Here is a 27,092-nt window from a genome sequence, read left to right as displayed (position 1 = left end):
ATGAATGGATAAATACATTGTGATATATACATACAATGAAAGATTATTCATTTATAAGGATGAAGTACTGAAACATGCTACAACATGAGTGAAACCTAAAAACTTTATGCTAAGCGAAAAAATTGATGCTTTTGAACTGTGGTGTTGGAGAAGACTCTTGAAAGAGTCCCTTGGACTGCAAGGAGATCCAACCAGTCCATCCTAAAGGAGATCAGCCCTGGGTGTTCATTGGAAGGACTGATGCTGAAGCTGAAACTCCAGTACTTTGGCCACCTCATGCGAAGAGTTGACTTATTGGAAAAGACCCTGATGCTGGGAGGGATTGCGGGCAGGAGGAGAAGGGGACGACAGAGGATGGGATGGCTGGATGGCATCACCAACTCGATGGACATGAGTTTGAGTAAACTCCGGGAGCTGGTAATGGACAGGGAGGCCTGGCGTGCTGCAATTCATGGGGTCGCAAAGAGTCGGACACAACTGAGCGACTGAACTGAACGGACTGAAGCAAAAAAGGACAGATACAAAAAGTTACATATTGTACGATTCCATTTATGTAAAATATCCAGAATAATTAAAGCAGTAGACACTGATTGCAGATTGGTGGAGTTGAGTATTGGAAAGTGGGGAACAACTGCTTAATGGGTGTGAAATTTTCTTTTGGAGTGTTGAAAGTGTTTCAGAGCTAGAAAGAAGTGGTTGTACAACACTGTGAAAGTGCAAAATGCCATCAGATTGTTCACTTTAAAATGGAAAGTGTTACTTTTATATTATGTCAATTTTACCTCTATTTTAAAAAAGAATATCTAACAGAAAACTAGTGTGGGAATCTCCCAGATAGCTAAAATAAATCAGGGTATCAGAATTTGGGGCTAATCTTTGTTCTGTGATTCCTGGTAACAAAAGTATATTGTCTCAGTCTGTTGATTGTTTGTGTACATGTTTTCATGTCTCCCTTTGTCATGAAATGATAACTGAACAGATGAGTCACTTACTCTTTGTAAAAGCACCATTATCTTCACTGCTTAAGGCACCAAAATGCAGTGAAAATGCATCAAAGCAGCTCTTTGGTAGAAATTGAAAATTAATTCCAAAATTCATTTGGAAATTCAAAGGACCTAGAATAGCAAAAATAACTTTGAAAAGGAAGAAAATAGTTGGAGGACTAAAACATGCTGATTTCACAACTTGTTATAAAGCTACAATAATCAAGACTATAGTTGGTACAAAGATAGACAAATGGATCAACAGAACAGAAGAGAGAATCCAAACATAGACTCATGCATATAGAGACAACCAACATTCTAGGTTCAAAGGCAATTCAGTGGTGAAAGAATTTTCAACAAATGGTACTGGAACAATTGGATGTATGCAAAAAGAATAAATTTCAATTTGTACCTCACACCACATAGAAAAATTAATTCAGAAAGCATTGCAGATCTAAATGTAAAACCTAAAACTATAAACTCCCAGAAGAAAACATAGCATAAAACCCGCATGACTTTGAGTTAAGCAAAGATTTCTCAGCAGACACCACAAGCAAGGTCCATGAAGAACAAATCAGTAAATGGTGTTTCATCAAAACAAAGACTTGCTTCTGGACCTACATTGTTTTATTCATAAACAAATGAAAAGGCAAGACTCATGCTGGGAAAATATATTTGCAAAGTATATATCTGATAAGGGAGTTGTATCCATCATACAGAACCTTCAAATCTCAGTAACTTAAATTAACAATGGGCAAAACAGCTATTGCACCAAAGAAGATATATGAATGCTAAACAATCACAAGAAAAGATTTTCAACATCACTGGTCACTAGGGAAATCTGAATTAAAACCACCATTTAGCTATCTCATGGCTAAAGTTAAACATATTGACCATGACAAGTGTTGTCAAAGATGAGGAGCAAATGAGAAGCAAATGTGTACTGCTTGTGAGGATATAAAATGGTACCCCATCACTTTGGAAAACAGCTTGGCAGTTTCTTAAAAAGTTAAATATACACCTTCTATTTGATGTAGTAAAAATGAAACCATACACCCATACAAAGACTTATACATGAATATTCATCCACACTTTATTTGTAATAGCCTAAAACTGGGCTATTACCAAATATCCACCCACAGGTAAGTACATAGAATGGTATGTCCATTCAACAGAATATCACTCAGTAATAAAAAGGAATGGGGCTTCCCTAAGTGGCTCATTCAGTAAGGAACCTGCCGGCGGCACAGGAGACCAGGGTTCAATCCCTGAGTCAGGAAGATTTCCTGAGGCAGTAAATGGCAACCCACTCCAGTATTCTTGCCTGGGAAATCCCATGGACAGAGGAGCCTTGTGGGCTATAGTCCATGGGGTTGAAAAGATTTGGACACAACTTAGTGACTCAACCATAATAAAGAGGAATAACGTCATGATACGTGCAACAGCATGGATGCAGCTCAGAAAAATTATAGTGAGTGAAAGAAGCCCAATTAAGAAAGCCCACAACCCATATGATTCTTATTTACATAAAATTCTAGAAAATGCAAGCTCATCTGTAGATCCATAGTGCCAGAAAGCCGATAGGTGGTTGCTTTTTATGGAGTGGTAGGAGGTATTTGCAAGAAGGGGCAAGGGAGGTATTTACCAATTTGCACAAAGAAACTATGTATTATCTTGACTGTGATGCTGACTTCATACAACAAAGCATACACTTTAAATAAGAATCGTTTGTTACATACCTACTACATCTTAATGAAACTCCTAAAAGCAGTTCAGAAAGCATTTATTACTCATCAGAGGTTCACTAAATTTCTGTTCATCTGTTTCTTGCCCAATTCTTCTCTCCATTTTCTATTCACACTATGAATAAATAGGGTTAACCCTTCTACTTTTTTTTTCATTTATTTTTATTAGTTGGAGGCTAATTACTTTACAATATTCTAGTTGTTTTTGCAATACATTGACATGAATCAGCCATGGATTTACATGTATTCCCCATCCCGATCCCTCCTCCCACCTCCCTCTCCACCCGATCCCTCTGGGTCTTCCCCGTGCACCAGGCCCAAGCACTTGTTTCATGCATCCAACCTGGGCTGGTGATCTGTTTCACCCTAGATAAATACATGTTTCGATGCTGTTCTCTCGAAACATCCCACCCTTGCCTTCTCCCACAGAGTCCAAAAGTCTGTTCTGTACATCTGTGTCTCTTTTTCTGTTTTGTATATAGGGTTATCATTACCATCTTTCTAAATTCCATATATATGCATTAGTATACTGTATTGGTCTTTATCTTTCTGGATTACTTCACTCTGTATGATGGGCTCCAGTTTCATCCATCTCATTAGAACTGATTCAAATGAATTCTTTTTAATGGCTGAGTAATATTCCATTGTGTATATGTACCACAGCTTCCTTATCCATTCTTCTGCTGATGGGCATCTAGGTTGCTTCTATGTCCTGGCTATTATAAATAGTGATGCGATGAACATTGGGGTGCACATGTCTCTTTTAGATCTGGTTTCCTCGGTGTGTATGCCCAGAAGTGGGATTGTTGGGTCATATGGCAGTTCTATTTCCAGTTTTTTAAGAAGTCTCCACACTGTTCTCCATAGCGGCTGTACTAGTTTGCATTCCCACCAACAGTGTAAGAGGGTTCCCTGTTCTCCACACCCTCTCCAGCATTTACTGCTTGTAGACTTTTGGATCGCAGCCATCCTGACTGGCGTGTAATGGTACCTCATTGTGGTTTTGATTTGCATTTCTCTGATAATGAGTGATGTTGAGCGTCTTTTCATGTGTTTGTTAGCCATCTGTGTGTCTTCTTTGGAGAAATGTCTGTTTAGTTCTTTGGCCCATTTTTTGATTGGGTCATTTATCTTTCTGGAATTGAGCTGCAGGAGTTGCTTGTATATTTTTGCGATTAATCCTTTGTCTGTTGCTTCGTTTGCTATTATTTTCTCCCAATCTGAGGGCTGTCTTTTCACCTTACCTATAGTTTCCTTTGTTGTGCAAAAGCTTTTAAGTTTAATTAGGTCCCATTTGTTTATTTTTGCTTTTATTTCCAATATTCTGGGAGGTGGGTCATAGAGGATCCTGCTGTGATTTATGTCGGAGAGTGTTTTGCCTATGTTCTCCTCTAGGAGTTTTATAGTCTCTGGTCTTACATTTAGATCTTTAATCCATTTTGAGTTTATTTTTGTGTATGGTGTTAGAGAGTGTTCTAGTTTCATTCTTTTACAAGTGGTTGACCAGTTTTCCCAGCACCACTTGTTAAAGAGGTTGTCTTTTTTCCATTGTATATTCTTGCCTCCTTTGTTGAAGATAAGGTGTCCATGGGTTCGTGGATTTATCTCTGGGGGTGATATTTAGTTTTATTTCATATATTTTGGTCCAAGTATGATATGCAGCAATTAGACATACTTACTCCTTAGAAGGAAAGTTATGACCAATCTAGATAGCATATTAAAAAGCAGAGACATTACTTTGCCAACAAAGGTCCGTCTGGTCAAGGCTATGGTTTTTCCAGTGGTCATGTATGAATGTGAGAGTTAAGAAAGCTGAGCGCCGAAAAATTGATTCTTTTGAACTGTGGTGTTGGAGAAGACTCTTGAGAGTCCCTTGGACTGCAAGGCGATCCAACCAGTCCATCCTAAAGGAGATCAGTCCTGGGCATTCATTGGAAGGACTGATGCTGAAGCTGAAACTCCAGTACTTTGGCCACCTGATATGAGGAGCTGACTCGTTGGAAAAGACACTGATGCTGGGAGGGATTGGGGCCAGGAGGAGAAGGGGACGACAGAGGATGAGATGGCTGGATGGCATCACCGACTGGATGGGCATGAGTTTGAGTGAACTCTGGGAGGTGGTGATGGACAGGGAGGCCTGGCGTGCTGTGATTCATGGGGTCGCAAAGAGTCGGACATGACTGAGCTACTGAACTGAACTGAAGCCTCTAAAGATGGTTAAGGATCCAGGTGCAGTTGCTGTCAGCATCAATATTCTTAATGTGTAGGGCTGTGTGCTCAAAGCTTTGCTAAAAAAAAAGGGTATTTATGGACCTCAGCCTGACCTGCTACCTCAGAATCTCCAGGGGTGGGCTTCAGGCTGCAAGGTTTTAGATAAGATCCCAGGGGATCCTTGGGTGCTCTGAAACTTGAGAGCAGAAGGACTCCCTTTGCCTTTTACTGTGATTAATTATTAATTCAGATACCTTTCCATCTTCCACATCATAGCTCAGCAAACTTTTTTTCCATAAAGGACTAGATAATTATTTTAGGTTTTGTGGGCCTATGGTCTCTGTCACAAATTATCCAACTATGCCATAGGAGCAAGAAAGCAACCAGAGCCAACACATCAACAAATACTGTGGCTGGGTCCAATAAAACTTTATTTACAAAATAGGTGGGGTTATGAGCCATTGGGCCACAGGTATCATTTTGTGGGCTCCTAGTCTAGACAGTAAATTACTCAACAGGCAAGAGTGTTGAGTGGGGTTTTTGCTCCGTTCAGGTAAGAACAAGAGTGGACCTTCTGAGGCTCAGATTTGGAAGTGATTCTCGGCTGAATCACTAACACGCAATTCTGGATACAGATTTCTGGACCCTCTTCTCATCTTCTGACTCAAGAGCTCACGGACCAGGGCTCTGACCCTCCTTAAGCCCCTGATGGTACAAATGCAGAGGCAGGAGTGGGGACCCTGAAAAAGGATGCTGCGTGTGGTCACTGGGGTCACCTGAAGTCCCCCACATGTCCTTCCAGGAGTGTCTGTGTTGCTGTCACTGCCAGCACCTGCTCCTCCATCCTGAGCTGTCACTGGAGGGGGAGCTTCCTTTCTGATGTTTGTGTGATGAAATCTAGAGCTGACCTGGACCCCAGCCCTTGGGGAAAGCAGACGCTGAAGGATCCTCCCCATGAAAACTTCGGTGGCCCCAGATGCCAGACACGGAGTGGCAGGGTCCACACGGCCTGTTCCCACCAGTCCCTCCCACTTTTCCCAACCTCCACCCCATCCCAAAGGCTGGGATTCTGGGGAACATGTGGGGAACTGAAATAAACATGTGCTTTAGAGTCAGGCCAACGAGGTTCTGATCACAGGTCTGCCATGTTTGACCTGAGGGTTTTAATCAACAAATAGGAGATTGTTCTCTCTGGACCTCAGATTCACACAAACTGGATTCATGAATGATATTTGTACACATAGTTTTACCATTCAAAGCTGTGAAGTGGAGAGAATAATAAATATTTCATAAAGTTGCTCCAAGGATTTGAGGAGATGATGGAGGTGAAAGCCTGACACGACCTAAACACTCACCTGATGTCAGCGTTTCTAGTGACATTTCCATTGTGGCTGAAAGGGCGTGACCTCAAAGGATTTTTTTTTTTCCAAAGGATTAGTTTTAAGACATTTTCAATTTCAGAATAGTTTCAGATTCATAGAAAAGTACTGAAGATATTGTGTCTTCCCTGGTGGCTCAGCGGTAAAGAATCCATCTGCAATGCAGGAGCCGCAGGAGATGCGGGTTCAATCCGATCCCTAGGTTGGGAAGATCCCCTGGAGGAAGACATGGCAACCCATGCCAGTATTTTGTCTGGAGAATCCCAGGGACAAGAGGAACCTGGCAGGCTACAGCCCATGGAGTCACAGAGTCAGACATGACTGAAGCGGCTTGGCCGGCACGCAGTGAAGGTATTAATGGTAAAGAAAGTCCACAAATGCCCAAAACCCAGTTTCCCTGCTGTCAACATTTTACAACATTTTCCCTGCTGTTCACATTTTATTTTTATCACAACTCATAGATCAGCACTGATCCGTCATTAGGAACTCAGTTCCACACAATATCTAGGTTTCCTTGGCTTTCCTCTCCTGTCCTTCTCCATCTCGGGACTCCATCCAGGGCCTCACGTGGCATCCGTTGTCGTGTCTGCTTTGTCTCCTCTAGACTGTGACCACTTCTCAGATTCTCTTTGTTTTCCATGACCTGGCAGCCTTGAGGAGTGCTGGCCAGGTGTTTTGCAGGAATGTCCTCCTGTTTGGGTTTGCAGGATGTTTTTCTCATGGTCAGAGGGCCTATGGGTGGTGTTCGTATTTGCCTTCTCTCTGTAGTTTCTACCCCAGTCAATCAGGTCTTTGGGGATGGGCCACACTGATGGCCACACTGATGGGCGTGGCTGTCTTAGGTCACCCAGAAAAACAGGGCTGGGAGGGGGAAGATGCCATTATTCCCAGAACTAAAGCAGCAACAGAAAGGCATAGAGGAACAGTGCAATATCACTCTACAGAGCTCGGGTTAGCACACATAATACGGTTCTCACTCGTTCCACATGTGCTTGTAGTAAAGTTCATTTGGGATTTTCGTCTCAGGAATGGGTCCAGTGTAACAGTCCTTATTAATCCCTTAACTCCAGGCAATCAATATTAAGGAAAAGTCCTCACTCATTGTTCATCACCATTGTGGTGCATAATTTGCAGGCAGTTTACATCTCTGTGTCATAAAATTTAAACAACAAGCTACTCTTTCAAGGTCAATGAGCACAAACTTGAAAGATCTGAGTCAGGCCATCAATAAAATGTGGCAAAATGAAATCCAGGTGGACAATCTGTCGGGTTCAAAAGTCTGAAATGAAATATGATCACCAAATGATACAGAAAATTTCAGCAGCTAAAATCCAGCTACATGACTTAGAAAAAGTTGCCTGCACCAAAATAGCATCTGTTGTAAATGCCAGAGATGCAGTCACTATTAAGCTGTATAAAGTGTCCCTCAAGCAAAAGCATTACACATCTTCCCCAATGATTGCCAGGAGCCAAGGCATTTGCATATGATTGCAAAGTGAGTGCAGTTCAGAGGGTGGCTCTAACAGGTTTTGAGGAAGTGAAAGTCAAGCTTAAGCATAACTAAATAGGAGGGACCTGTTTGGGGCATTTTTACCCCCGCACAGAACTCCCAGCAAAGGCAGGGTGCACATGCCTATCAAAAGCCGGGTATTTGCTCAAGTTATTAAGGGGGAAAATACAGTTTCCTCATTTGTAAAGTGAGCAGGCAGCACTAAATCATCTCCAGGGACCCTTCCAGATTGGACATCCTAACGTCCTGTAATTCCATTATCCCAGCCTTTGATATGGAATCCTCAGTGAGAAGTCACTCATTGAGCTGACTCAAATCAGGCCTGACAGCCAGGATATCATGCGAGGATCAGCCTTCCTACTTCCAGTGCACTAACTGAGTTAACTGTTGTAGGAGGAACACGCGACTCACCCAGACAAATTCCATGCTGAATCTGGTATCAATACTGGGCTGAGGGGGGGTGGGGTGAGGGGGAGGGGAGTTCATTGGGAAACAGAGCCACACGCGTCCACAGCCATAATGCCTGGTGAGCACAATTTAGAGAGTGCTAAGTTTAAATCGGCCTGGAGTTTTAAAGAAAAATACACATTGGGAGGGTTTTTTTTCCAGGAGATTAGTTGGCTTTTTCCACACTTGCACTTTGAGAATTTGGAAATCAGCCCAAGAGCTCCGAAAGTGCCAGCAAGAGGCAGGAGAGAGCTAAGGGTTGAGGAGTCAGATGCTTTCCCAATGTCCAACACAAACCAGTGACACAGTAGTCAACACAGCCTGGTCTGTCACCCACACTGCCGGCCGCAGTTACTGGTAATACAATGAAAGATGCTGTTATCCAGGCCCTGACCCACAGTGCCAGACACTGAGATTCACATCTTACATAGCTGCCAGCTCCCTGAAGCCAGCAGCGCTGGTCCTGACAGATCCTTCATCCTTGACTCAGGAGATGCCTGAGGGTGGTCATTGAGCTTCCTTGTCCCCTTGCTCCTAGAGATGGAGTATCAGCATTACTCAGGAGCATGTTAAAAATGCAGACTCCTGGGCTCCCCCCAGACCCACCCATGGGAGCTGATATTAACATTTCCCCAGGTGATTCTGTGTGCATCAGAGGCTGAGAAGCGCAAGCCCAGGGCTCCCCTCTCTTACTTGGGAGAGAAAGCTCTGAGCCAACTTTAGGGACTCAAGGGGCTTTCTGGAAGTGGGCAGGGTTCTCAGCCTCCTGAGAAGTGGCCCACCAATGGAAAGTGGAAACTAGGTCTGGATTCTTCTCCATATAGGCAGGCTAACTTGAGATGACCCTTTCTTGTTTATGTTCCCGCCATCCACAAGCAGATGGAGGGTCATCGTTTGGGGGTGTAGGGACAGGGACGCCCTTCCCCCCAGAAGAGCTGGGCTTCCCACCTGTGCCCTGGGCACCTTGTGCTCTAGGAAGATCCCAGTCATCTACCAGGTTGAAGTGGGGGCACAGAGTGTCACCCTCTCCCCGCTGCAGCGTCCATCCTCCCGGAGTCCTGACCCTGAACAGCCGGAGAGCCCAGCAGGACATGAGGGCCTGAAGCAGAGCCAGGTTCGATGCCAGAGGTGGTCCCCGGGGATCGACCTGGTCTGCTTGGTCCTAGGGAGCTGGTTCCACCCCTGGCCACCTTATTGAGAGGCTTTGGCATCTGATCGCCAACTTTCAGTTTTTGAACAGATGGACCCTTGGCTTCACCCTGCCCCTTCTAATATGGTTCCACCTTGTTCTAAACTTATTTACTCAGGGACAGTCCAAGGACAGAGGCACCGGCATAGCTAGGGGCTTGGCCATCAGGAGCTCAGGTCCACCTGGACCTACTGGATCTGAGCATTAATCTCATGCAACTCCAACAATTCACAGGCACAATACAGTATGAGAAGCATGGGTGTAAACAACAGCCACTCATCTCAGAAAGTCTGCTAGAGATACTCCATCCTCCCCGCAGTTTCCACAGCTCAGAGCTGCTCACGGGAAGACAGCCAATGGGCATCTGAGCTGTCCAAACATACAATTCCTGGTCTCTTGAATTTCCGTCCCTCTGAAATTTTGTGGAGGAGTAGTTCTTATTTTGGCAGGGCACAGTTTACCCTGATGTTCGTACTGTAGGCTGTACTTGGCTTCATTCCAGAACACTTTTTTTTTTACAAAATATCAGCCTAAAAAACATATGGAACATTGCACGTAACTTGATAGTCTCTAGTAATATATCAAATTTGGTCCAAATCAGGTGGTCCCTTTGAAAGTTCTTGAGCTGAAAGCAAAATGCTAAAGAGAATTAAAACAGAAGCTCCACATCTCTGGCTAGTCACACTCAGACAGGGACACATTCAATGCCTTCTGGATTCTGAAATCTGAAAACGTGCAGAATGGTGTGCCGGAGCCTTGTAAGCCGTTCACGAGGCCATGATGACTTCCCAAAAGCCACCGTTTATTATCATAAATCTTTGCATGTGGATGTCAGCTCTCCAATATGACCTCTCTCTTGAGAGTGGGACTCGTGACTTGAAGTTATTTGCCTTACCAGTGCCATGTGCTACCCAATACTCAGCAGAGTGAGGGTTACATTGGAAATAATGGCAGTCGTGATCACCAGGATGGTTTTATTGTTCCCAAGACTGGTTAAACTCTTCTAGGGTATAGATTTGTCCTTGCCGCTATTCTGTTTTCCAGAAAGAATTCAGTTTATTGACAACTATGAAGATGGAGAATGTACCAGGAAGGCTTTAGGGTCCTTCAGAAATGGTTCTTCTAACATAAAAAGTTTCTTCCTTTTAGGAAGGAGAGAGTCTAGGAACCTAAGACTTATTTGGCCTAATGTGATTTCATCAATCATCATTTGAGAAGAAGATCCAGGTCTGCCAAGATAGAAAAATCATTCTCCAATTGTAGCAAACTTCTGAGTCTCCCTTCTGCTCCTTTAGATATCTCATTTCCCTACAGACATTAGTCATGCTTATTTTATCTATTTAATAAATGAACTTATACCTAGAGGAAGGAGAGCACCCAGCATGAAGCTTCAAAGTAAAGCCAAAAGAGAGGGAGTCAGGGATGGAGGTGATGGAGTATCCCTGCCTGAGAAGTGAGGCAAAGCATCGTAAAAAAAAACATGAGCAAGGAAGAGGAGAGGAAAAAGTCAACAGGGAAAGAAGGACTCTGAGCCCACTCAGTTTCTTTGATGCCAATGGAAGTTAATTCCATGATCCCACACCACATCTCGCCAATAAAAATTCAAGCCTTGAAAACAGGAAGCAGTTCTGGACCATAGTGTCAAAAAGCACTCAGCAGGTGCCTGTGCATTCCCTTCCAGCCTCAGTCCAAACCAGTGGTCCTGCCAAACCATTGAAGTTTCACGGACTCACCTCTTAGAGCCTGCATCTGAAAAGGATACCTTTTGGCTGTCTGACCCAACCTCTTGAGCCCATCACTCTTAACAAGGAACCTTTGCTGACACACACTTCCCTGCAGACTGCGCCTCTCTCCTGGTTTCTGAGGTTCATTCCTTTTGGAACTCTTGAAATTGCCTGCTTACTTGGCATCTTTCCATTGAGACTGGAAATCCCTTAAATGTGGACACGATCTTGTTACAGTCTGACTTCCTGCTGCCTCCCACACTGCTAGGGGGGTGTTGAGCACTTGATATATGTACATTGAATGAATTAACAAATGCTCTACAATACTCATTGGTTAGCATCCTTAAGTAGGCTGTCATAAATGGGCACCTATGTGAAAAGAATTATTTCCTAAATTATTTCTCTCTTTTTCTTTACATTCATCACTTACTCTTCCTCAGAAGTAAAGGAAGGGGAAATGAAACCATGTTACAGCCACAGCTTCCTGTTCACACTCATAAAGCAGCCATTTGGGGTTGCTGGTGGGATGAAGTTTTATGCAGGCACTTGGAGTCACAGAGTAAAAGCCGGCGGACTCCATGATTTTTCTCTTTTTCACTCTAGAAGATCCCTCGAGATATGTCCTTTTCTCTCTTTCTTTTCAAATTTAAGTGGGATCTCCTAGAAACTACCACAACCATCTCTTTTCTAACCACTCATGTGGGCTCTGGACATTACCTGTCAGACCTTCTCCTGGCTGTTCGCCCAGAGTTGCTGCTAGGAAGAAGCAGAACATGGTGGGAGGAGAGTTTGGGAGGCCCTCTTTGTGCTGAGGGATTGTCTTTTCCTGCCCCTAAACGCTTACCATCCCTGTGTTTCCCCAGTCCTGCCTACTCTTCCCTGGAGTTAAAGTATCGAGCTGGTGTTGCCTCAATTCTAGAATGAGTGCCTGATTCACAAGCAAACTATTATAAGACCGTACATCCTTTGAGTGAAAAATATTGCTTGACTGCAAAGTGATTTGTCAGGGCCTTGGAATTCACAGCATCTAATAGTTACCCCATTCTATGGCTGCTCTCTGACCGCCTCCACCATTTTTGCAGAAGTTTGATGTTGTTTTTTTAAGTCATAGCTGTCTTAAAAGGAAAGAAAAGAAGCCTCACAATGACCATAATGATGGTAGCCTTCCCCAGGAGAAACTGATGAACTGTTTGATGAACTACTGGTAGACTTAGAGCAAGTTAAAAGGAAGTTAAAGATCACCTGGATCAAATCTCCCATCTTAGAGATGGTTAATGTGAGACAGCTCCCTACCCTGACTTGATGAACTGCCTAAGGGGACAAGACCTGGGTCTTCCATCTGACATTCCTCCCAGCAGTGATTCTCAGAGTATAGTCCACTGATCAGCAGCCTCACTATATCCTAGGGACTTAGAACAGCAGACTTTCCACCCAGTCAAATCCACTGGATCAGAATTTTGGGGGTCAGGTCCAGCAATCTGTTCTCACAAGCTTTCTGGGGGGTTAGATGCACCCCAATCTTGAGAAGCACTGCCGATGTACCACACACCATTCTATGGTTGCTCAAACTCTGGGGCAAGTCTCATCACTCCAAGATTATGTTGACCAGGAAGTGGAGTAAGAAGGAATGTCCTGGAAGTCAAAGGGATCCTTGTCAGGACATCTAGGAAACAGCTGTCAGTCCCCTACCCAGAACTTGGACATGAATAGAGATTATTCCCCTTAAGAAAGTAAATCTTGAGAAGACACAGGGAGCTAAAGGAACCCTTCAATCCAGATCTTCTTTAATCCTTGGTTGTTCAACTTTTATAAGATTTTACCAAAAAATAAGACAATGGGAAGTGGAATAGATTCTACTCTCCTAGAACTCATCTGACAGACTCACCTGACAGTTTCCAAAGCCATTCATTAGCAGTTCCCATCAACTCTGTTCTCCTTGCGTGTAGACCTCAAGCTCACCTTCCTTCATCAGTGGACAGCATGGCGTCCTTCTTGTGATGGAGAATCACCAGGCTTCTGTCCTCATTGCTCATTTCCTAGGAAGAAAAAAGCTAATCTCATGACTTTCGGCTATCAAAACTGATGGAAGAACTTTTATTGGTCCAGCTTGGTCAGGGATCCTTGGCTTATTCTTCTTCTCTTAATGTCTATGTGATTGTTGATACCTTTGTCCTCCCAGGAAATTTATTAGCTCTACCAGGAGAGGATGGTATCCATAGCTTAGACTATGATTTGCTAACAGACAAAGGAGACACCACAATTGGCCAGCCTCAATTTCCCATAAGCAAATAAGGGAGCCCCGCAAGGGTCATGTGACTGAAATCAGTGGGAGGATGTTGCCCTCTAAAGGAAGTGATAGGGAAATGGCTTCCCTTCTCCTCCTTGCAGAAATGGTACTATGGAGAATCACAGTCAGTGCTACTCTCATTAATTATGGATGGATGTAAACTAACTTTTGTTATTAAATATTTTGCCATCACAAGAACCATCCATGTGATTCACAGATTAGAGAAGATGTGACACTGGGGCTAGGGGTAGTGGCAGGGCAGAGATGAAGTTCTTCATTAAATCAAAACAGTAAATTTTGGTAACACAAATTCCAAAGACAGACATGGTTCATGCTAATTCAGGATCAATATTTCAGAAACTGAAGGGCCCTGAATCTGTTCATCTTTTTAGATCATCATCTATTGTTCTAAATCTGTTAGAGTATTGTCATTCCCATTTTTCCAGGAAGAAGGCTGACACTCAGAGGGCTCTGTAAACTCTGTTAGTGGTCATGGAGTAGAACCAGACCTTAGGGCACCCAGACCCTAGTTCAATGCCCTTTCAATTATTATCATGTTGCTTTTAAAAAAGAAAGATGATCAGGCTACTGAGGTGAGACCATTAGCATTCTGATGACCATAGCAGTAAAAAAGGAAGATCATCATAAGTAGGAACATTTTCATTTATATGATGCAGAGCAGGAGGTGGACACATGTGACCCACTACACTTTCTTTCTCTGAGTGAATTGCCTAGTAAGAGTTCAAGCGTGGTTCAGTTGGGGGTGGACACACTAAAATAAGCAATGTTCATGGATCTGTTGCTGTGTCATATTTTATATCATGTTTTTGACTATTCTCACAATTTTCTATCTGATTTATGACAACTTGGGAAATTGCAGATGGATCTATCACTGCCGAAATATGTGACCACGTGAACGTGGATGTGGAGAAAGAGCCTGAATTCACTCAAGGAGGTCACTGAAAATTTGAGGAGGCAAAACAGAGAAAACGTGGAGGAGGCCAGCAGCCAAATGAAACCCAGCAATGTGGGTCCTGAGTGGGAAACCCAGGGGGTCAGAGAAGCAGCAGCTGCATGCAGTCAGAAATTCAGTGAGTGCTCATTTCAGTGGCCAGTTTTTTAACATATCAGTTTAATTATGATGCATCACAGTTGACAGCAATGCATCTGGAGCCAATTACAGCACATGTTAAAATCAATTATTGCATATTTCAGCGATCCTAAACACTGTAGTTAGTGAGCTGGGCAAGGCTGCAGATTTCAACTCCACTAATCATTTTTACTATCATGGTTCAACAAGAAAAGAAGTACATATAGATAGTTACTGTGATATATATACATCTATTTATGCATATACATAAGCACTTAGAAAAGTATATTTTATAACCAACATCTAATGTAAAGCCCAGACACAGTAGCAACAGACAGTGAAACCTCAAAAGTGTGCTCAGACAAAACTATAACCTTACATCATACTTTTTTTGAAGAGTCATGACAAGAAAATGAAATGCTTTGCTATCTCCAAACCCTCTCGTAGTCAGTTCCATCCACTTTCCCCACCTTACCAGCAAGTGTCGTCCATCTCCCAAGTGACTGGCTATTTCAGTCTAAAATATTCGCCTTAACTGTTGGCCTTGTTTTTGTGGCCTTTTCACCTCCCTCAGATTTCTAGCTTGAAACATTCTCCTTCAAATTCTACAGTTTTTTCATTTTCTGTTTACTTTATTATGCACCAGGAAAGAAGTGGTTTATTGAAGAAGAGGAGGAGGAGGTGGAGGGGTAGGCGAGGGTGAACTAAAAGGAGGAGAAGCCCAAAAAGTGAATGTGTTCGTTTCTACTGTACGTAGAAAATGAATCAGCCATACATACACATATATCCCTCCCGTCTGGACTTCCTTCCCATTCAGGTAACTGCAGTGCATTAAGTAGAGTATAGCAACTATACTCCAATAAAAATCAATTTTTAAATAATAATAGTAAAAATTAAAATATCCTACCAAAAAATGTGAGTGGAGGCCACACTGTCTGTCCTAGAACATTCACACATTTTTCTGGTGCCCTGTATGCCTTCAGTTCAGTTCAGTCGCTCAGTCGTGTCCAACTCTTTGCCACCCCACGGACTGCAGCACACCAGGCTCCCCTGTCCATCACCAACTCCCGGAGCTTACTCAAACTCATGCCCATCGAGTCAGCGATGTCATCCAACCATCTCATCCTCTGTCATCCCCTTCTCCTCCTGCCTTCAGTCTTTCCCAGCATCAGGGTCTTTTGCAATGAGTCAGTTCTGCGTGTCACTGTATGCCTTGGTTAGTTCTAAAGTGGGTTTACTACGAAGAAGAGTTAAACCCTACAAGCCTGGATTTCTCCTTCTTGTCAACTGTGCACAACATAAGGCAGTTAAAGAAAACCCACAGTCTCTGGCTGGCTTGAGGCCTTGGAGACTCACAGGGGTCCATGGTGTGAGACTCGGTCGATGCAAATGCTCCCACCCTGGGCCGAGGGGCCCAGGCTCTGAGGTGACTGAACATTCCAAGGAAAGCCACAGGCCCGACACAGCTTGGCTCCGGGAGCAGGTGGGTGTGTATCCTGGGAAAGGCATGAGTGATGTCTGAGTCAGGATGAGCTGAGTGGTCCAAGTAGGCAGAGGAAAACAGCCTGTGTGGTTTTGTTAAGAGAGGGCCGGACTGGGTGTCGGGAACTGGTCTTCTCTGTTCAGCTGTGAGTCCAGCTGGGGCGAGGCGCTCGATGCCCCACTGTCCTCCTGATGGCCCAGAGGGAAGCAGGCCAAAGACAGGAGGGACCTCTGGATGGGCTGCGACATGTGAGGGGCACCATGGAAAGGAGGGCTGATCCCTTCTGTGGTTTTGAGGATCAGGATGGCGGCCCTTACCTTTGTTGGTTTGTGACTACAGGATGAACTCCAAGTCATGTTAAAGGTCTTTCAGGCATGTGTTTGCACTTTTTTTAATATTATTGACATATAGTTGGTTTACAAAGTTGTGTTAGTTTCTGTAGTATAGCAAAGTGAATCAGCTATATGTGTACATATATTCTCTCTTTTTTTTATTTCTTCCCATTTTGGTCACCACAGAGCACTGAGTAGGGTTCCCTGTGAGACACAATAGATTCTCATTAATTATCTATTTTACGCATAGTGTATACACCAATTCATCCCACCCCACTCCTCGCTTGGTATCCATACATTTGTTCCCTATGTCCATGTCTCTATTTCTGCTTTGTAAATAAGACCATCATTACCAGTTCCTCACCTCCAATACTTTGGCCAGCTGATATGAAGAGCTGACTCATTAGAAAAGCCCCTGATGGTGGGAAAGACTGAAGGCAGGAGGAGAAGGGGATGACAGAGGATGACATGGTTGGATGGCATCACCAACTCGATGGACATGAGTTTGAGCAAGCTCCAGGAGATGGTAAAGGACAGGGAAGCATGGTGTGCTGCAGTCCATGGGGTCACAAAGAGTTAAACACAACTGAATGACTAAACAACAACAATCCAGAGACTCATTGATTCAAGAAGCATTTATTTTGAACTAGTCTTCAAGATACCCACCCTCCCCCTGGTAGAGCTAATAAATTTCCAGGGAAGACAAATGTTTCAACAATCATGTGGACATTAAGGGAAGAAGAATAAGCCAAGGACCCCTGGCTTGTGTTCTGGCTAAAGGGAGGATGCCAGTTATATGGTCACATGTCCCTGTCACCCACCGTTCAGAGGGTGTGGTCAGGAAGGGGAGTAGAAGGAACCCAGAACCACACCTTCTCAAGAATCTGATGGTGATACCTCATTGTAGTTTTGATCTGCATTTCTTAATAATGAGTGATGTTGAACATCTTTCAAGTATTTATTGGTCAATGAATCTATTTACAGAGAAGGAATGGAGAAGCAAATGTAGAGAACAGACTTGTAGACACATCAGGGGAAGGAGAGGCTAGGAGAAAATAAGAACATATTATAACCATGACATATATACAATATCATGTGTAAAATAGACAACTAGTCAGAAGCGGCTGCATAACACAGGGAGCCCATCCTGGTGCGCTGTGATGACCTGGAGGGCTGGGATAAGTGCAGGGGAGGGAAGTTCAAGGGAGAGGGAGCATATATTTAATTATGAGTGATTTGCGTTGATGTACAACATTATAAAGCAATTGTCTGTGTGTTAGTCTCTCAGTCATGTCCAGCTCTATGCAATCCCATTAACTGTAGCCCGCCAGGTTCCTCTGTCCATGGGATTCTCCAGGCCAGAACACTGGAGTGGGTTGCCATTTCCTTCTCCAGGGGATCTTCCTAACCCAGGGATCAAACCCAGGTCTCCTGCATTGCAGGCAGACGCTTTACCATCTGAACTAACAGAGACTACCACAACATTATAAAGCAATTATCCCCTAATAAATAAATTTTTTTTAATTTTAAACTATATATTTTAAAAAATCAAAGAATCTGATGGGCTCTTGAGCTGACACTGGAATTCCAATGTGTTCAAAGATGTCTGTGTTCCTGTGAGTTGGGATGCAAGTTCTGTGTGTGTAATGACCATTGGGGAGCTGGAAGCCCAGGCCCAGACATAGTAGGGGAGAAAGGGGTTGCAGGGCTTAGGGTCCCCATAGGAGAGAGAATTCACACTATAGTTTAAACACAGAGATTCTGACAAAGGAGCGACAGACAGCCCTGTAGGCAGAGTGACCCAATGAGGGCTAGGGCTAGGGAGAGCCCAGGGTCTCAATTTCCTAGCTTCCAGTTCCAACGACACCACTCACCAGCTGCATAACCCTGGGCAGGTTACAGATGATACCTCAGTTTCCTCACCTGTAAAGTGGGCATAGAAATGGCACTGACTTCAATAGATTGGTCTGAGAAGTAAACGAGTTAATCTCTGGAAAGTTCTTAGAATAATTATTACTGTTCATCTTCACAATAGCCACACGTAGTGAATAATAGTTACACATTCAAAAGGGGTGTTATTGTAACACTTAACAACCTCGTTTAAAGTGAAACAGAACAGCACCCTATGGTCCTTGTCCCCCATGCCCTCAGAGCATCTTTTGTCTGTGGAAAAACTTTAGCCAAAGAATGAGTTTCCTCAGAGCAGGGAGAGTATGCAGAAACAGAGGGAAACAGCCAAAGGAAATCAAATAATAATAGTTCAGTCATTAAGCAAAGTCAAGGACCTTTAGTTCCTTCTCAAGAGCTACGGATAATATTCTGAGCCATATCCTGTGAGCTGTCTTGTAGATACTGAAATTCTCACCAGGTGGAGAAGTTAACTACCTGTTGGCCAGACTGTAACCATGGACACAAGCTGCCACAATTCTGAGAACTGGCTTAAAGAAATGGCAACAAATTGACACTGGAATTGAAGATTAACTGTACTTAAAACAATCAAGATGATGTTGGTGAGACCACCAAGGACCGATTTCAAGATGACCATCCGAGATGGCGATACTGTTTCTGCGTGTAGCCCCCTCCCTCAGCCTAAAAAAGCTCTTGCCTATTGATTGTCAGTCGGGAATCAGCGGACGTCAGCCTTTGGAAAGGCATCCACTCCCCCACCCCCACTCCCTTTCCCAACCTGGCTTCTTTATTGGCTTTTGAGTGGCAAGCAGCTGGGCCCCACTTTTGATTACAAAAGGACATTGAAAATATACCTTAGAAAGCACCTTTAAAGAGCTCTGAGCTACAACAAGTCATGATGGGTAAATACACCTTCCAAATTCTTGAAGAAAACATGAGGCGCCATTGCTGAGCCCAGGGAAGTGGGTTTATCAACACTGTCCAGGGCTGACATCAGAGCGGAACAAAACCAGGTCCCCATTATAAGAAAGGTCATAGCCACATGCTCTCTGGTGAGAAGAACACACTGGGGCTATTTCTAGACCTACGAGGCCTCCTGTGGTGTGCTCAAAGCATTCTAGAGTTAAGCTCTCAATGTCCTGATACCGGCCCAGGAGGGGTGATCAGTGGACACCAGTCCCGAGGCTGCCCATAACCCCCGCTGTCCTCAGTCACTAACAGCTGCTTTCAGAGCCACTGACCCTTCCACTCCAAAAGATTATCCTTTCCATCCAATCTGACTCACTTAACAGAAAGATGGAGTTTAAACGCTGTGTGGTCTGATCCCTCAAATAAAATGCATAAAGCGTGTCGTGTGTCCATGATGCTCAGCCAACAGTGCGAACTCCTTTCCCCTCCCTGTTTCCTGGGGACTTCCACAGCCCTACAGTTGACATTTGGCCGTTGAAAGCATCTTCCGTAAAGAGATTGGTGGAGGCATTGCAGAAAGTGGAGGCGAGCAAGAGAGGCTTCATGGACTGTGAGCGCTGGTGCCTCATGAACTTTGAATACCTTCTCCATTCAAACGGAGGCAGCATGTTTCTCCGGTCATTTTAGTGATGCAAGCCCTGCCACTCACCACAGGTGTTAATGGCAGAGTAATTTTGAGGTTTCTGGATGGAGCGAGCATTCCAAGTTTGTAGAACAAACATTGAGTGGGGATCCAATGTCAATGTTTCCTAACGATTTTTACCTAATGGCTGTGCTGCTTGAGCTCCCTGGGAGGCTCTGAGGAGAGGGTTGTTGCAGTCCTATCAACCTTGCTGAGTCCCCCATGCTAACTATATCCCTGACACCACAACTGTCCTGTCTCCTCTCCACACCCCAGCAACAATATCTTCCCTCCACATGCCATCCAAACGTCGCTGAAACAGAAGAGGAGCCCCAAGATACTAGGACACATTGGAGAAATTCCCACATGACAACAAAGCATGAAGGTGTTCTCATGACAGGGGTGTTTCGGCCCGGTTGTTCTCACCACATGATCCTGCAGTCCACCAGGAATCTGTTAGAAGTGTGCCTTCTGGGGTTCCATCCAAGACCTGCAGAAACCATGGGATAGGGGTCCAGCCATCTGTGCAATAACAAGCCCACCCATTCAAACCACCAGAGTCAACACATGAAAAATTACACACATCAAATTGTGGTTTTGAGTGAGCAAAGGCCATAAATTTTCCACACTGCAGAAATCTACAGAATGGAAGTCACATAGGTTGCTCAAGTGAGGAGAGAAAGGGACTGAGAGTCAAAAGGGCAGTAGAAACTTCAAAGCAGGATGGTAAGGAACCACCCCCATGTCCCTGCCCATCACACGGGACAGGGAAAAGAAAAGTAATTCTGCTCCCTTGTCTGGTGGCCCAAAGGGTGTAACCTGGCCTGTGATCTAAACAGAGAAATTTAATGATCAGGAAAAGGAGTCCCTTGTGGGTAAGAAGAAAGGAGGGAGGAGGAAGGGGCAAGGCTGTTTTGGAAGAGACAAGACAGGCACTCAGGTGAGTCGATATGAGCCCAGAGAGAGCATGTTTGTGTGGAAATCTTCACAACAGCTCTGGGACCCCTGTATCTGGGATGGTGGGCACCCCTCACACCCTGGCAGACCCCAAGACACAGAGGACAGAGATAGATGATACCTAGATTCCATCACCGAGGGATTTAGATAAGAGCTAGAAACTCCAGCTGTATCTTGTGCAGGAAAAACCAGGGAAACCCAGTTCATTAAGATGTTCACTTCCGGGTTGGGGAGGTGTCTGACCTGCCTGTTTTAACCCCATGTGAACAAAGCTTAGCTAAAGTCAACTTGGGAATTTTAGACATGCCTGGAATTCTATAGTCTAATGTTCTATCATGATTCCAAAAAAGGGGGTCTGATGAGAGCAAAAGGTTTGGAATCCATTTAACAGAGTGGCATCATGCTTGGTAGCAATAGCCTTTTGTGTCTAAGATAGCCCAGCATCTACCCTGAGCCTTCACAAAATGGATATGACTTTGTAACCTAGCCTTCGGCATCACCACTTAACACTACAGTGAAGATTCAGTTCATTTGAGCACAACAATGTTTCTGCAGAAACACTGCTAGTATCTATCATAATAGACCATCATAAGGATGTGGGGTTTTTTTAATCTTATTAATTGAACATGGAAAATTAACCATTGAGAACAAGCTTTATTTATCCCCATGACTGTTTCTCAAGGAAATAGTGCTGGAGGTGGGGTGGAGACCCAGCACTAAGCGAGTGGGAAAATGATACCATCCACATTTACGATCCGACTGCCGCTTTCACGTCTTAGCTTCCTTCTGCACTCAGTGAGGGAAAATGGGGTGAGAGAACTGGAATAAGTCTTCCATCCACATGATCGTGCTTGTAAAACTGTTTTTGTGGCAACCAGAAAATAGTCATGGGGTTCATTCCATTCAAGAGAAAGAATTCTAGAATCCGTTCCACTGCCCTCCGTGATGATCAAAAATATTCGGATTAAAAAAGAGAGAGAGAGAGAAAGGAAGAAGTTGGGACTACTGTCCCAAGGAGGGCAGACGACTCTGTTGTAACTGATGTTTCCCTTTCTCCTATAATCAAGCTTCAAAGGCCGTAACAGACAATGGCTAAGTTGTCCCAGATGGTAGTAGATGCATGGGGAAGGGAGAGTCAGCTTGAGAGTACACTGACATTAATGGGGAGGTTTCCTGGATGTCCAGGCAGTGGGCGGAGCGGGCCTGGCCAGGCTGGGGCTGCAGACATGAGGAAGGTCCCGGGAACCTGACAGTGAACCGGTTGAACAAGGCTGCACAAGGCAGCCCTGCCACCGGCCTATGCAGGTTGCCCGATTCTCTCTGCAGCTGGATCTCATGTTCACCAACTCTCTGGAGCCTGGTGCTGCCAGGACGCAATATTAAATCACTTAAACCCCCGGGACTCTGCCTTTCGAGAATCTATTGTTCTTTGCCTTCTTGTTCATGTTGGGCTGCATCACAACCAGGTAACCTCCCTTGTATGAAATGCCCCACTCACTCCTGGGGTCTGGCTGGGGAGACAGGTCATTGAGAGCACTGGCAATGCATTTTTCTTAAAAGTAAAGCCTGGTATGTAAGATACAAGCCCGGGGTGACTGTTCTGCAAAGAATTCTGAAACTTCCAGGAGAATTTCTCAAAGAATGTTGTTTAACAGGTAGCTTTCTGAGCAAGAGGCAGTTAACATATTGATTTCTCTTCAGTTTTAATGATTCTTTTCTCCTTCATCTTTTTATTGTTATTAAATACGTCTACTGAGTTCAAGAGTCCCTTGGACTATAAGGAGATCCAACCAGTCCATCCTAAAGGAGATCAGTCCTGGGTGTTCATTGGAAGGACTGATGTTGAAGCTGAAACTCCAATACTTTGGCCACCTGATGTGAAGAGTTGACTCATTTGAAAAGACCCTGATACTGGGAAAGATTGAGGGCAGGAGGAGAAGGGGACAGCAGAGGATGAGATGGTTGGATGGCATCACTGACTCAAGGGACATGGGTTTGGGTGGACTCCAGGAGTTGGTGATGTACAAGGAGGCCTGGTGTGCTGCAGATCATGGGGTCGCAAAGAGTCGGACATGACCGAGCAAATGAACTGAACTGAACTGAGTTCATATATTCTTTTTAAAGATTTTTTTTATGTGAACCACTTTTTAAGTCTTTTTATTGAATTTGTTACAATATTGCTTTTGTTTTATGTTTTGGTTTTTTTTGGCCACGAGGCAGGTGGGATTTTTAGCTCTCTGATCAATGATCGAATTCATACCCACTGCATTGGGAGACAAAGTCTTAACCATTGGACTGCCAAGGAAGCCCCCATGTCTTCTTTGTAACTACTGTTTGCTGGGACGTTCCCTTTTTCCATTCATTTGAAGAGCATTCACAGTTGCTTTGGGGCAACAATTCTCCATAGCTGCTTTCAAATCTTTGTCGGACAAATCCAGCATCTCTATGTGTTGTCATCTATTGATTGTCTTTGCTCACACAGCAGAGGTTTTCCCAGCTGTTTATGTACTGAGTAATTTTGAAGCATATTTTAAACATCATATTCATTTTGTTGCAAAACTTTGGATCTTGCTTTCATCCCATAGAGAATGTCGATGTTTTTATTTTAGCAGCGTTTGACCTGGTTAGATTCCAATTTGTCTTCTGTGGGCTTGTGGTTTCAATGTCAGTTCAGTTTTCAAAGTTTTGTAGGGCAATTCCATGGAGAAAGGATAGTTTTTCAACAAACAGTGCTGGCACAGTTGGACATCACATGTGAGGAAAAAAAATAATCTAGACACTGAGTTTTCACAAAATGTTCATAGACCTAAAGGCAAAATGCAAAACTATAAAATTTCTAGAAGATAATGTAGATAAATCTAGGTGATCTTGACTTTGGCAATGAAATTTTAGGAACAATACCAAAAGTACAATGCCAGAAAGAAACTGACAAATTGGACTTTATTAAAATGAAAAACTTCTGTTCTACAAAAGAACAGAAAATAAGAGAAAACTGAAAATAAGAAAAAAATAAGAGAAAAACTGAAGACTAGGAGAAATTATTTGCAAAACACATGTCTGATAAAAGGGTTCAACATCATACATATGTCAGTAAGGAATTGCACATTAAAGCAGTGAAGAAGTACCATTTATTACACACTTATTAGAATGACTAAAAACTTTTATAAAACCAACAATACTAAATGTTGGCCAGGATGTGGGGTAACAAGAACTCTTGTTTATTGTCAATGAGAATGCAAAATGGTACAGACACTTTGGAAGACAGTTTGGCAGTTTCTTACAAAACTAAAATTTGCGTTATCATATCATTCTGCAGTCCCAGTCCTTAGTATATACCCAAATAAGCTTGACATGTACATACATACAAACACCTGCCCATGAATGTTGATAGCAGCTTTATTCATTATTGCCAAAGTCTTGATGCAGCCAAGATGTCCTTCAAAAGATAACTAGATAAACAGTAAATGCTATCACCAAATAGCATATCCACACAATGGAATGCTATTTGGTAATGAAATGATTCATAAAGTTAAGAAAAGACTGGAAGAACTTTAAATGAACATTACTAAGTGGAAGAAGCCAATCTGAAAAAGCTACATACTATAGGATTCCAACTACATGACGTTCTGAAAAAAGTAAAACTATGGAGATAATAAAAAGATGGAGTTGTCTAAGGTTAAAGGGAATGGGGAGGGATGACTAGGTGGAGTACAGCGGACTCTTCTGTGTGATGCTGTCATGATGTGTATGTGTCATGATACTTTTGTCCAAACCCACAGAATGCTCAGCCCCAAGAGTGAACCCTAATGTGAACTATGGACTTGAGTTAATATGTTAGTGTTGGTTTCTCATCTGTAACCAATGTTCCACACCAATGCAGGATGCTAATAACAGGGGGAGTTGGGGGGTGTGGAGGGGGGATATGGACACTCTCTGTACCATCTGTTCAAATTTCTGTAAGCCTAGAAGTGCTCTAAAAATAAAGTCTGATAATTAGAAAAATAAACTCAGAAGGCAACAAAAAGCCTTGGCAGTGTCATTTCACTCCCTCCTCCCCGAGGCTAGTCCAGGACTGGGCCAAACTCCATCTCCTGTCAGCTCTCAGCATACTCCTGCACTTATTACGCAAGACCCTTGTGACTCTATGGGTCACCGTCCTCAGCCCTTCCCCCCATGTCACCAGCATTTTTCAGCTCCTGGTTACTCTGCTCTGATGCACTCTTTTGCACTTGCACCTGAGTCAGGGCCGTGAGAAAAGCACAGAGATAAAGAGTGACAGTTACTTCCCCACAGCCCAAGGTAGCTCATATCCTGAGCAGCTTCCACAATTTGCTTCTCAGGATCCCTGGTGAGCTGGCCTGGGCACTTGTCCAGGTTTCGGAGGGAGAAATGGAGAGGAGTGGACTTCCTCCACCTTCCCTAGGACCAGACTCTCTCGCTCTTTATTTAGATGCTCAAAGGATCAAAACCCATTGGATAAAGATTCTATAAAATAAATTGGCCTGTACTCCTCAGATATGCCAATGTCACATCATGCAAAAAGACTGAGGAGCTGTCCAAAATTAAAGAAAACCAAAAAGAGAATTCCTCTAAAGACATTACTTCATGGGCGAACTGACAGAATTTAAAAGTGGTCTATGGATTGAACAGTGCTTCCCAGGTGGCACAGTGGTAAAGAATCCACCTGCCAATGCAGGAGATGCAGGAAACACAGGTTCTATCCCTGGGTCGGAAAGATCCCCTGGAGTAGGAAATGGCAGCTCACCCAGTATTCTTGCCTGGAAAATTCCATGGTCAACAGAGCCTGGCAGGTGGGCTACAATCCATGGGGTCACAAGGAGTCAAACACAGCTGAGCGACTGAGCACACAATATGGATTGAACAACAGTACTGTTTCAACGCTAAATGTGCTGACTGTGATAACTAGATTATGGTTACATAAAAGAATATCCTTTATCTTAGGAAATATAGACTGAAGGGCATGTTACCTCTACCTTAATTTCAAATGGCTCAAAACTCACATAAACGGGACTTCTTGGGTGGTTCAGTGGTTAAGAATCCACCTTGCAATGCAGGGGATGGGGGTTTGATCCCTGCTCGAAGAACTAAAACCCCACATACCAAGGGGCAACTACTGAGTCCTCACACTGCAATCAAAAATCCCACATGCTAAGACCAGACACAGCCAAATAAATGAAAGTTTTTTAAAAATCACATTAACATACATTCATACTTACACACACACACACACACACACACACACACACAAAACCTGTCTATCTTAGTCAGCTTGGGTAAAACAGAATATTGGGTCAGGAGGATCCCATGGAGGAGGGCATGGCAACCCACTCCAGCATTCTTACCTGGAAAATCCCACGGACAGAGGAAACTGGCGGGCTACAGTCGATAGGGTCACAAAGAGTTGGACACAACTGAAACAACTTAGGTCAACTTAGCATATGAAAGAGGAAGGATTTGGACTAGACAAATTTATATTCAAATTATGGCTTTGAGTCATTTAACTACTCTGAGTCTCTGTTTCCCTCTCTGTAAAATGAGATAATAACAGAAGCTACCTTGTCAGCTTATTGCTGACAGGACGTGACGGTATACTGAACCTAAAACCCCTGGCAAAATGCCTGGATGCATTAGACATGGTTGTCCAGAAAAACAGAGCAATTGGGACATATAGAAATATTCATACAAGTACTTATGAGGAGATTTTATTACAGGAATTGGCTCACATGGTGATGGAGGCCGAGAAGTCCCCTGGTCTTCCATCAGCAAGCTGGAGACCCAGGAAAGTCAGGGCTGTAATTCACTCCAAGTCCAAGGTCCAAGTACCAGGAGCCACAGTGTCCAAGAGAAGGAGGAGGTGGACATCCTAGCTCAGGAAGAGAGAATTTGTTCTTTCATAGCCTTTTGGTTCCATTCAGGGCCCCAAAGAATTAAATAACGCCTCCAACAGTGATGAGGGCAATCTTGACTCCATCTGCTGCATGAATACATGTTCAGTTGCTTCAGCCTTGTCTGACTGTTTGTGACCCCATGGACTGAAGCCCGCCAGGCTCCTCTGCTCATAGAATTCTCCAAGCAAGAATCCTGGAGTGGGTTGCCATGACCTCTTCCAGGGGATCTTCCTGACCCAGGGATCGAACTCATGACTGCTTCGTCTCCAGCACTGCAGGCAGATACTTTACCCACTGAGCCACCTGAGACTGAGTTAATGCTAATCTTTTCATTAACCCTCTGCCCC

At 43.8% G+C, this 27,092-nt stretch overlaps 1 long non-coding RNA gene across 1 annotated transcript in view; it reads right to left on the bottom strand.

Annotated features, from left to right (window-relative positions):
- Window positions 1-26,292, bottom strand: part of LOC133044769 (uncharacterized) — a 41,282-nt gene extending 14,990 nt beyond the window's left edge. The window contains exons 1-2 of the long non-coding RNA XR_009690054.1: window positions 26,200-26,292; window positions 13,074-13,224 (exon numbers count right to left, since the gene is read on the bottom strand). This is a non-coding gene — a long non-coding RNA (uncharacterized LOC133044769). The remainder of the gene's footprint in view (window positions 1-13,073; window positions 13,225-26,199) is intronic.
- Window positions 26,293-27,092: the final 800 nt, after the last annotated feature.

This window comes from Dama dama, chromosome 23, assembly GCF_033118175.1.
Source record: "Dama dama isolate Ldn47 chromosome 23, ASM3311817v1, whole genome shotgun sequence".
Lineage (NCBI taxonomy): Eukaryota > Metazoa > Chordata > Mammalia > Artiodactyla > Cervidae > Dama > Dama dama.
The sequence above is the reverse complement of the archived record's forward strand: the minus strand, read 5'-3'. Positions and strand labels throughout refer to the sequence as shown.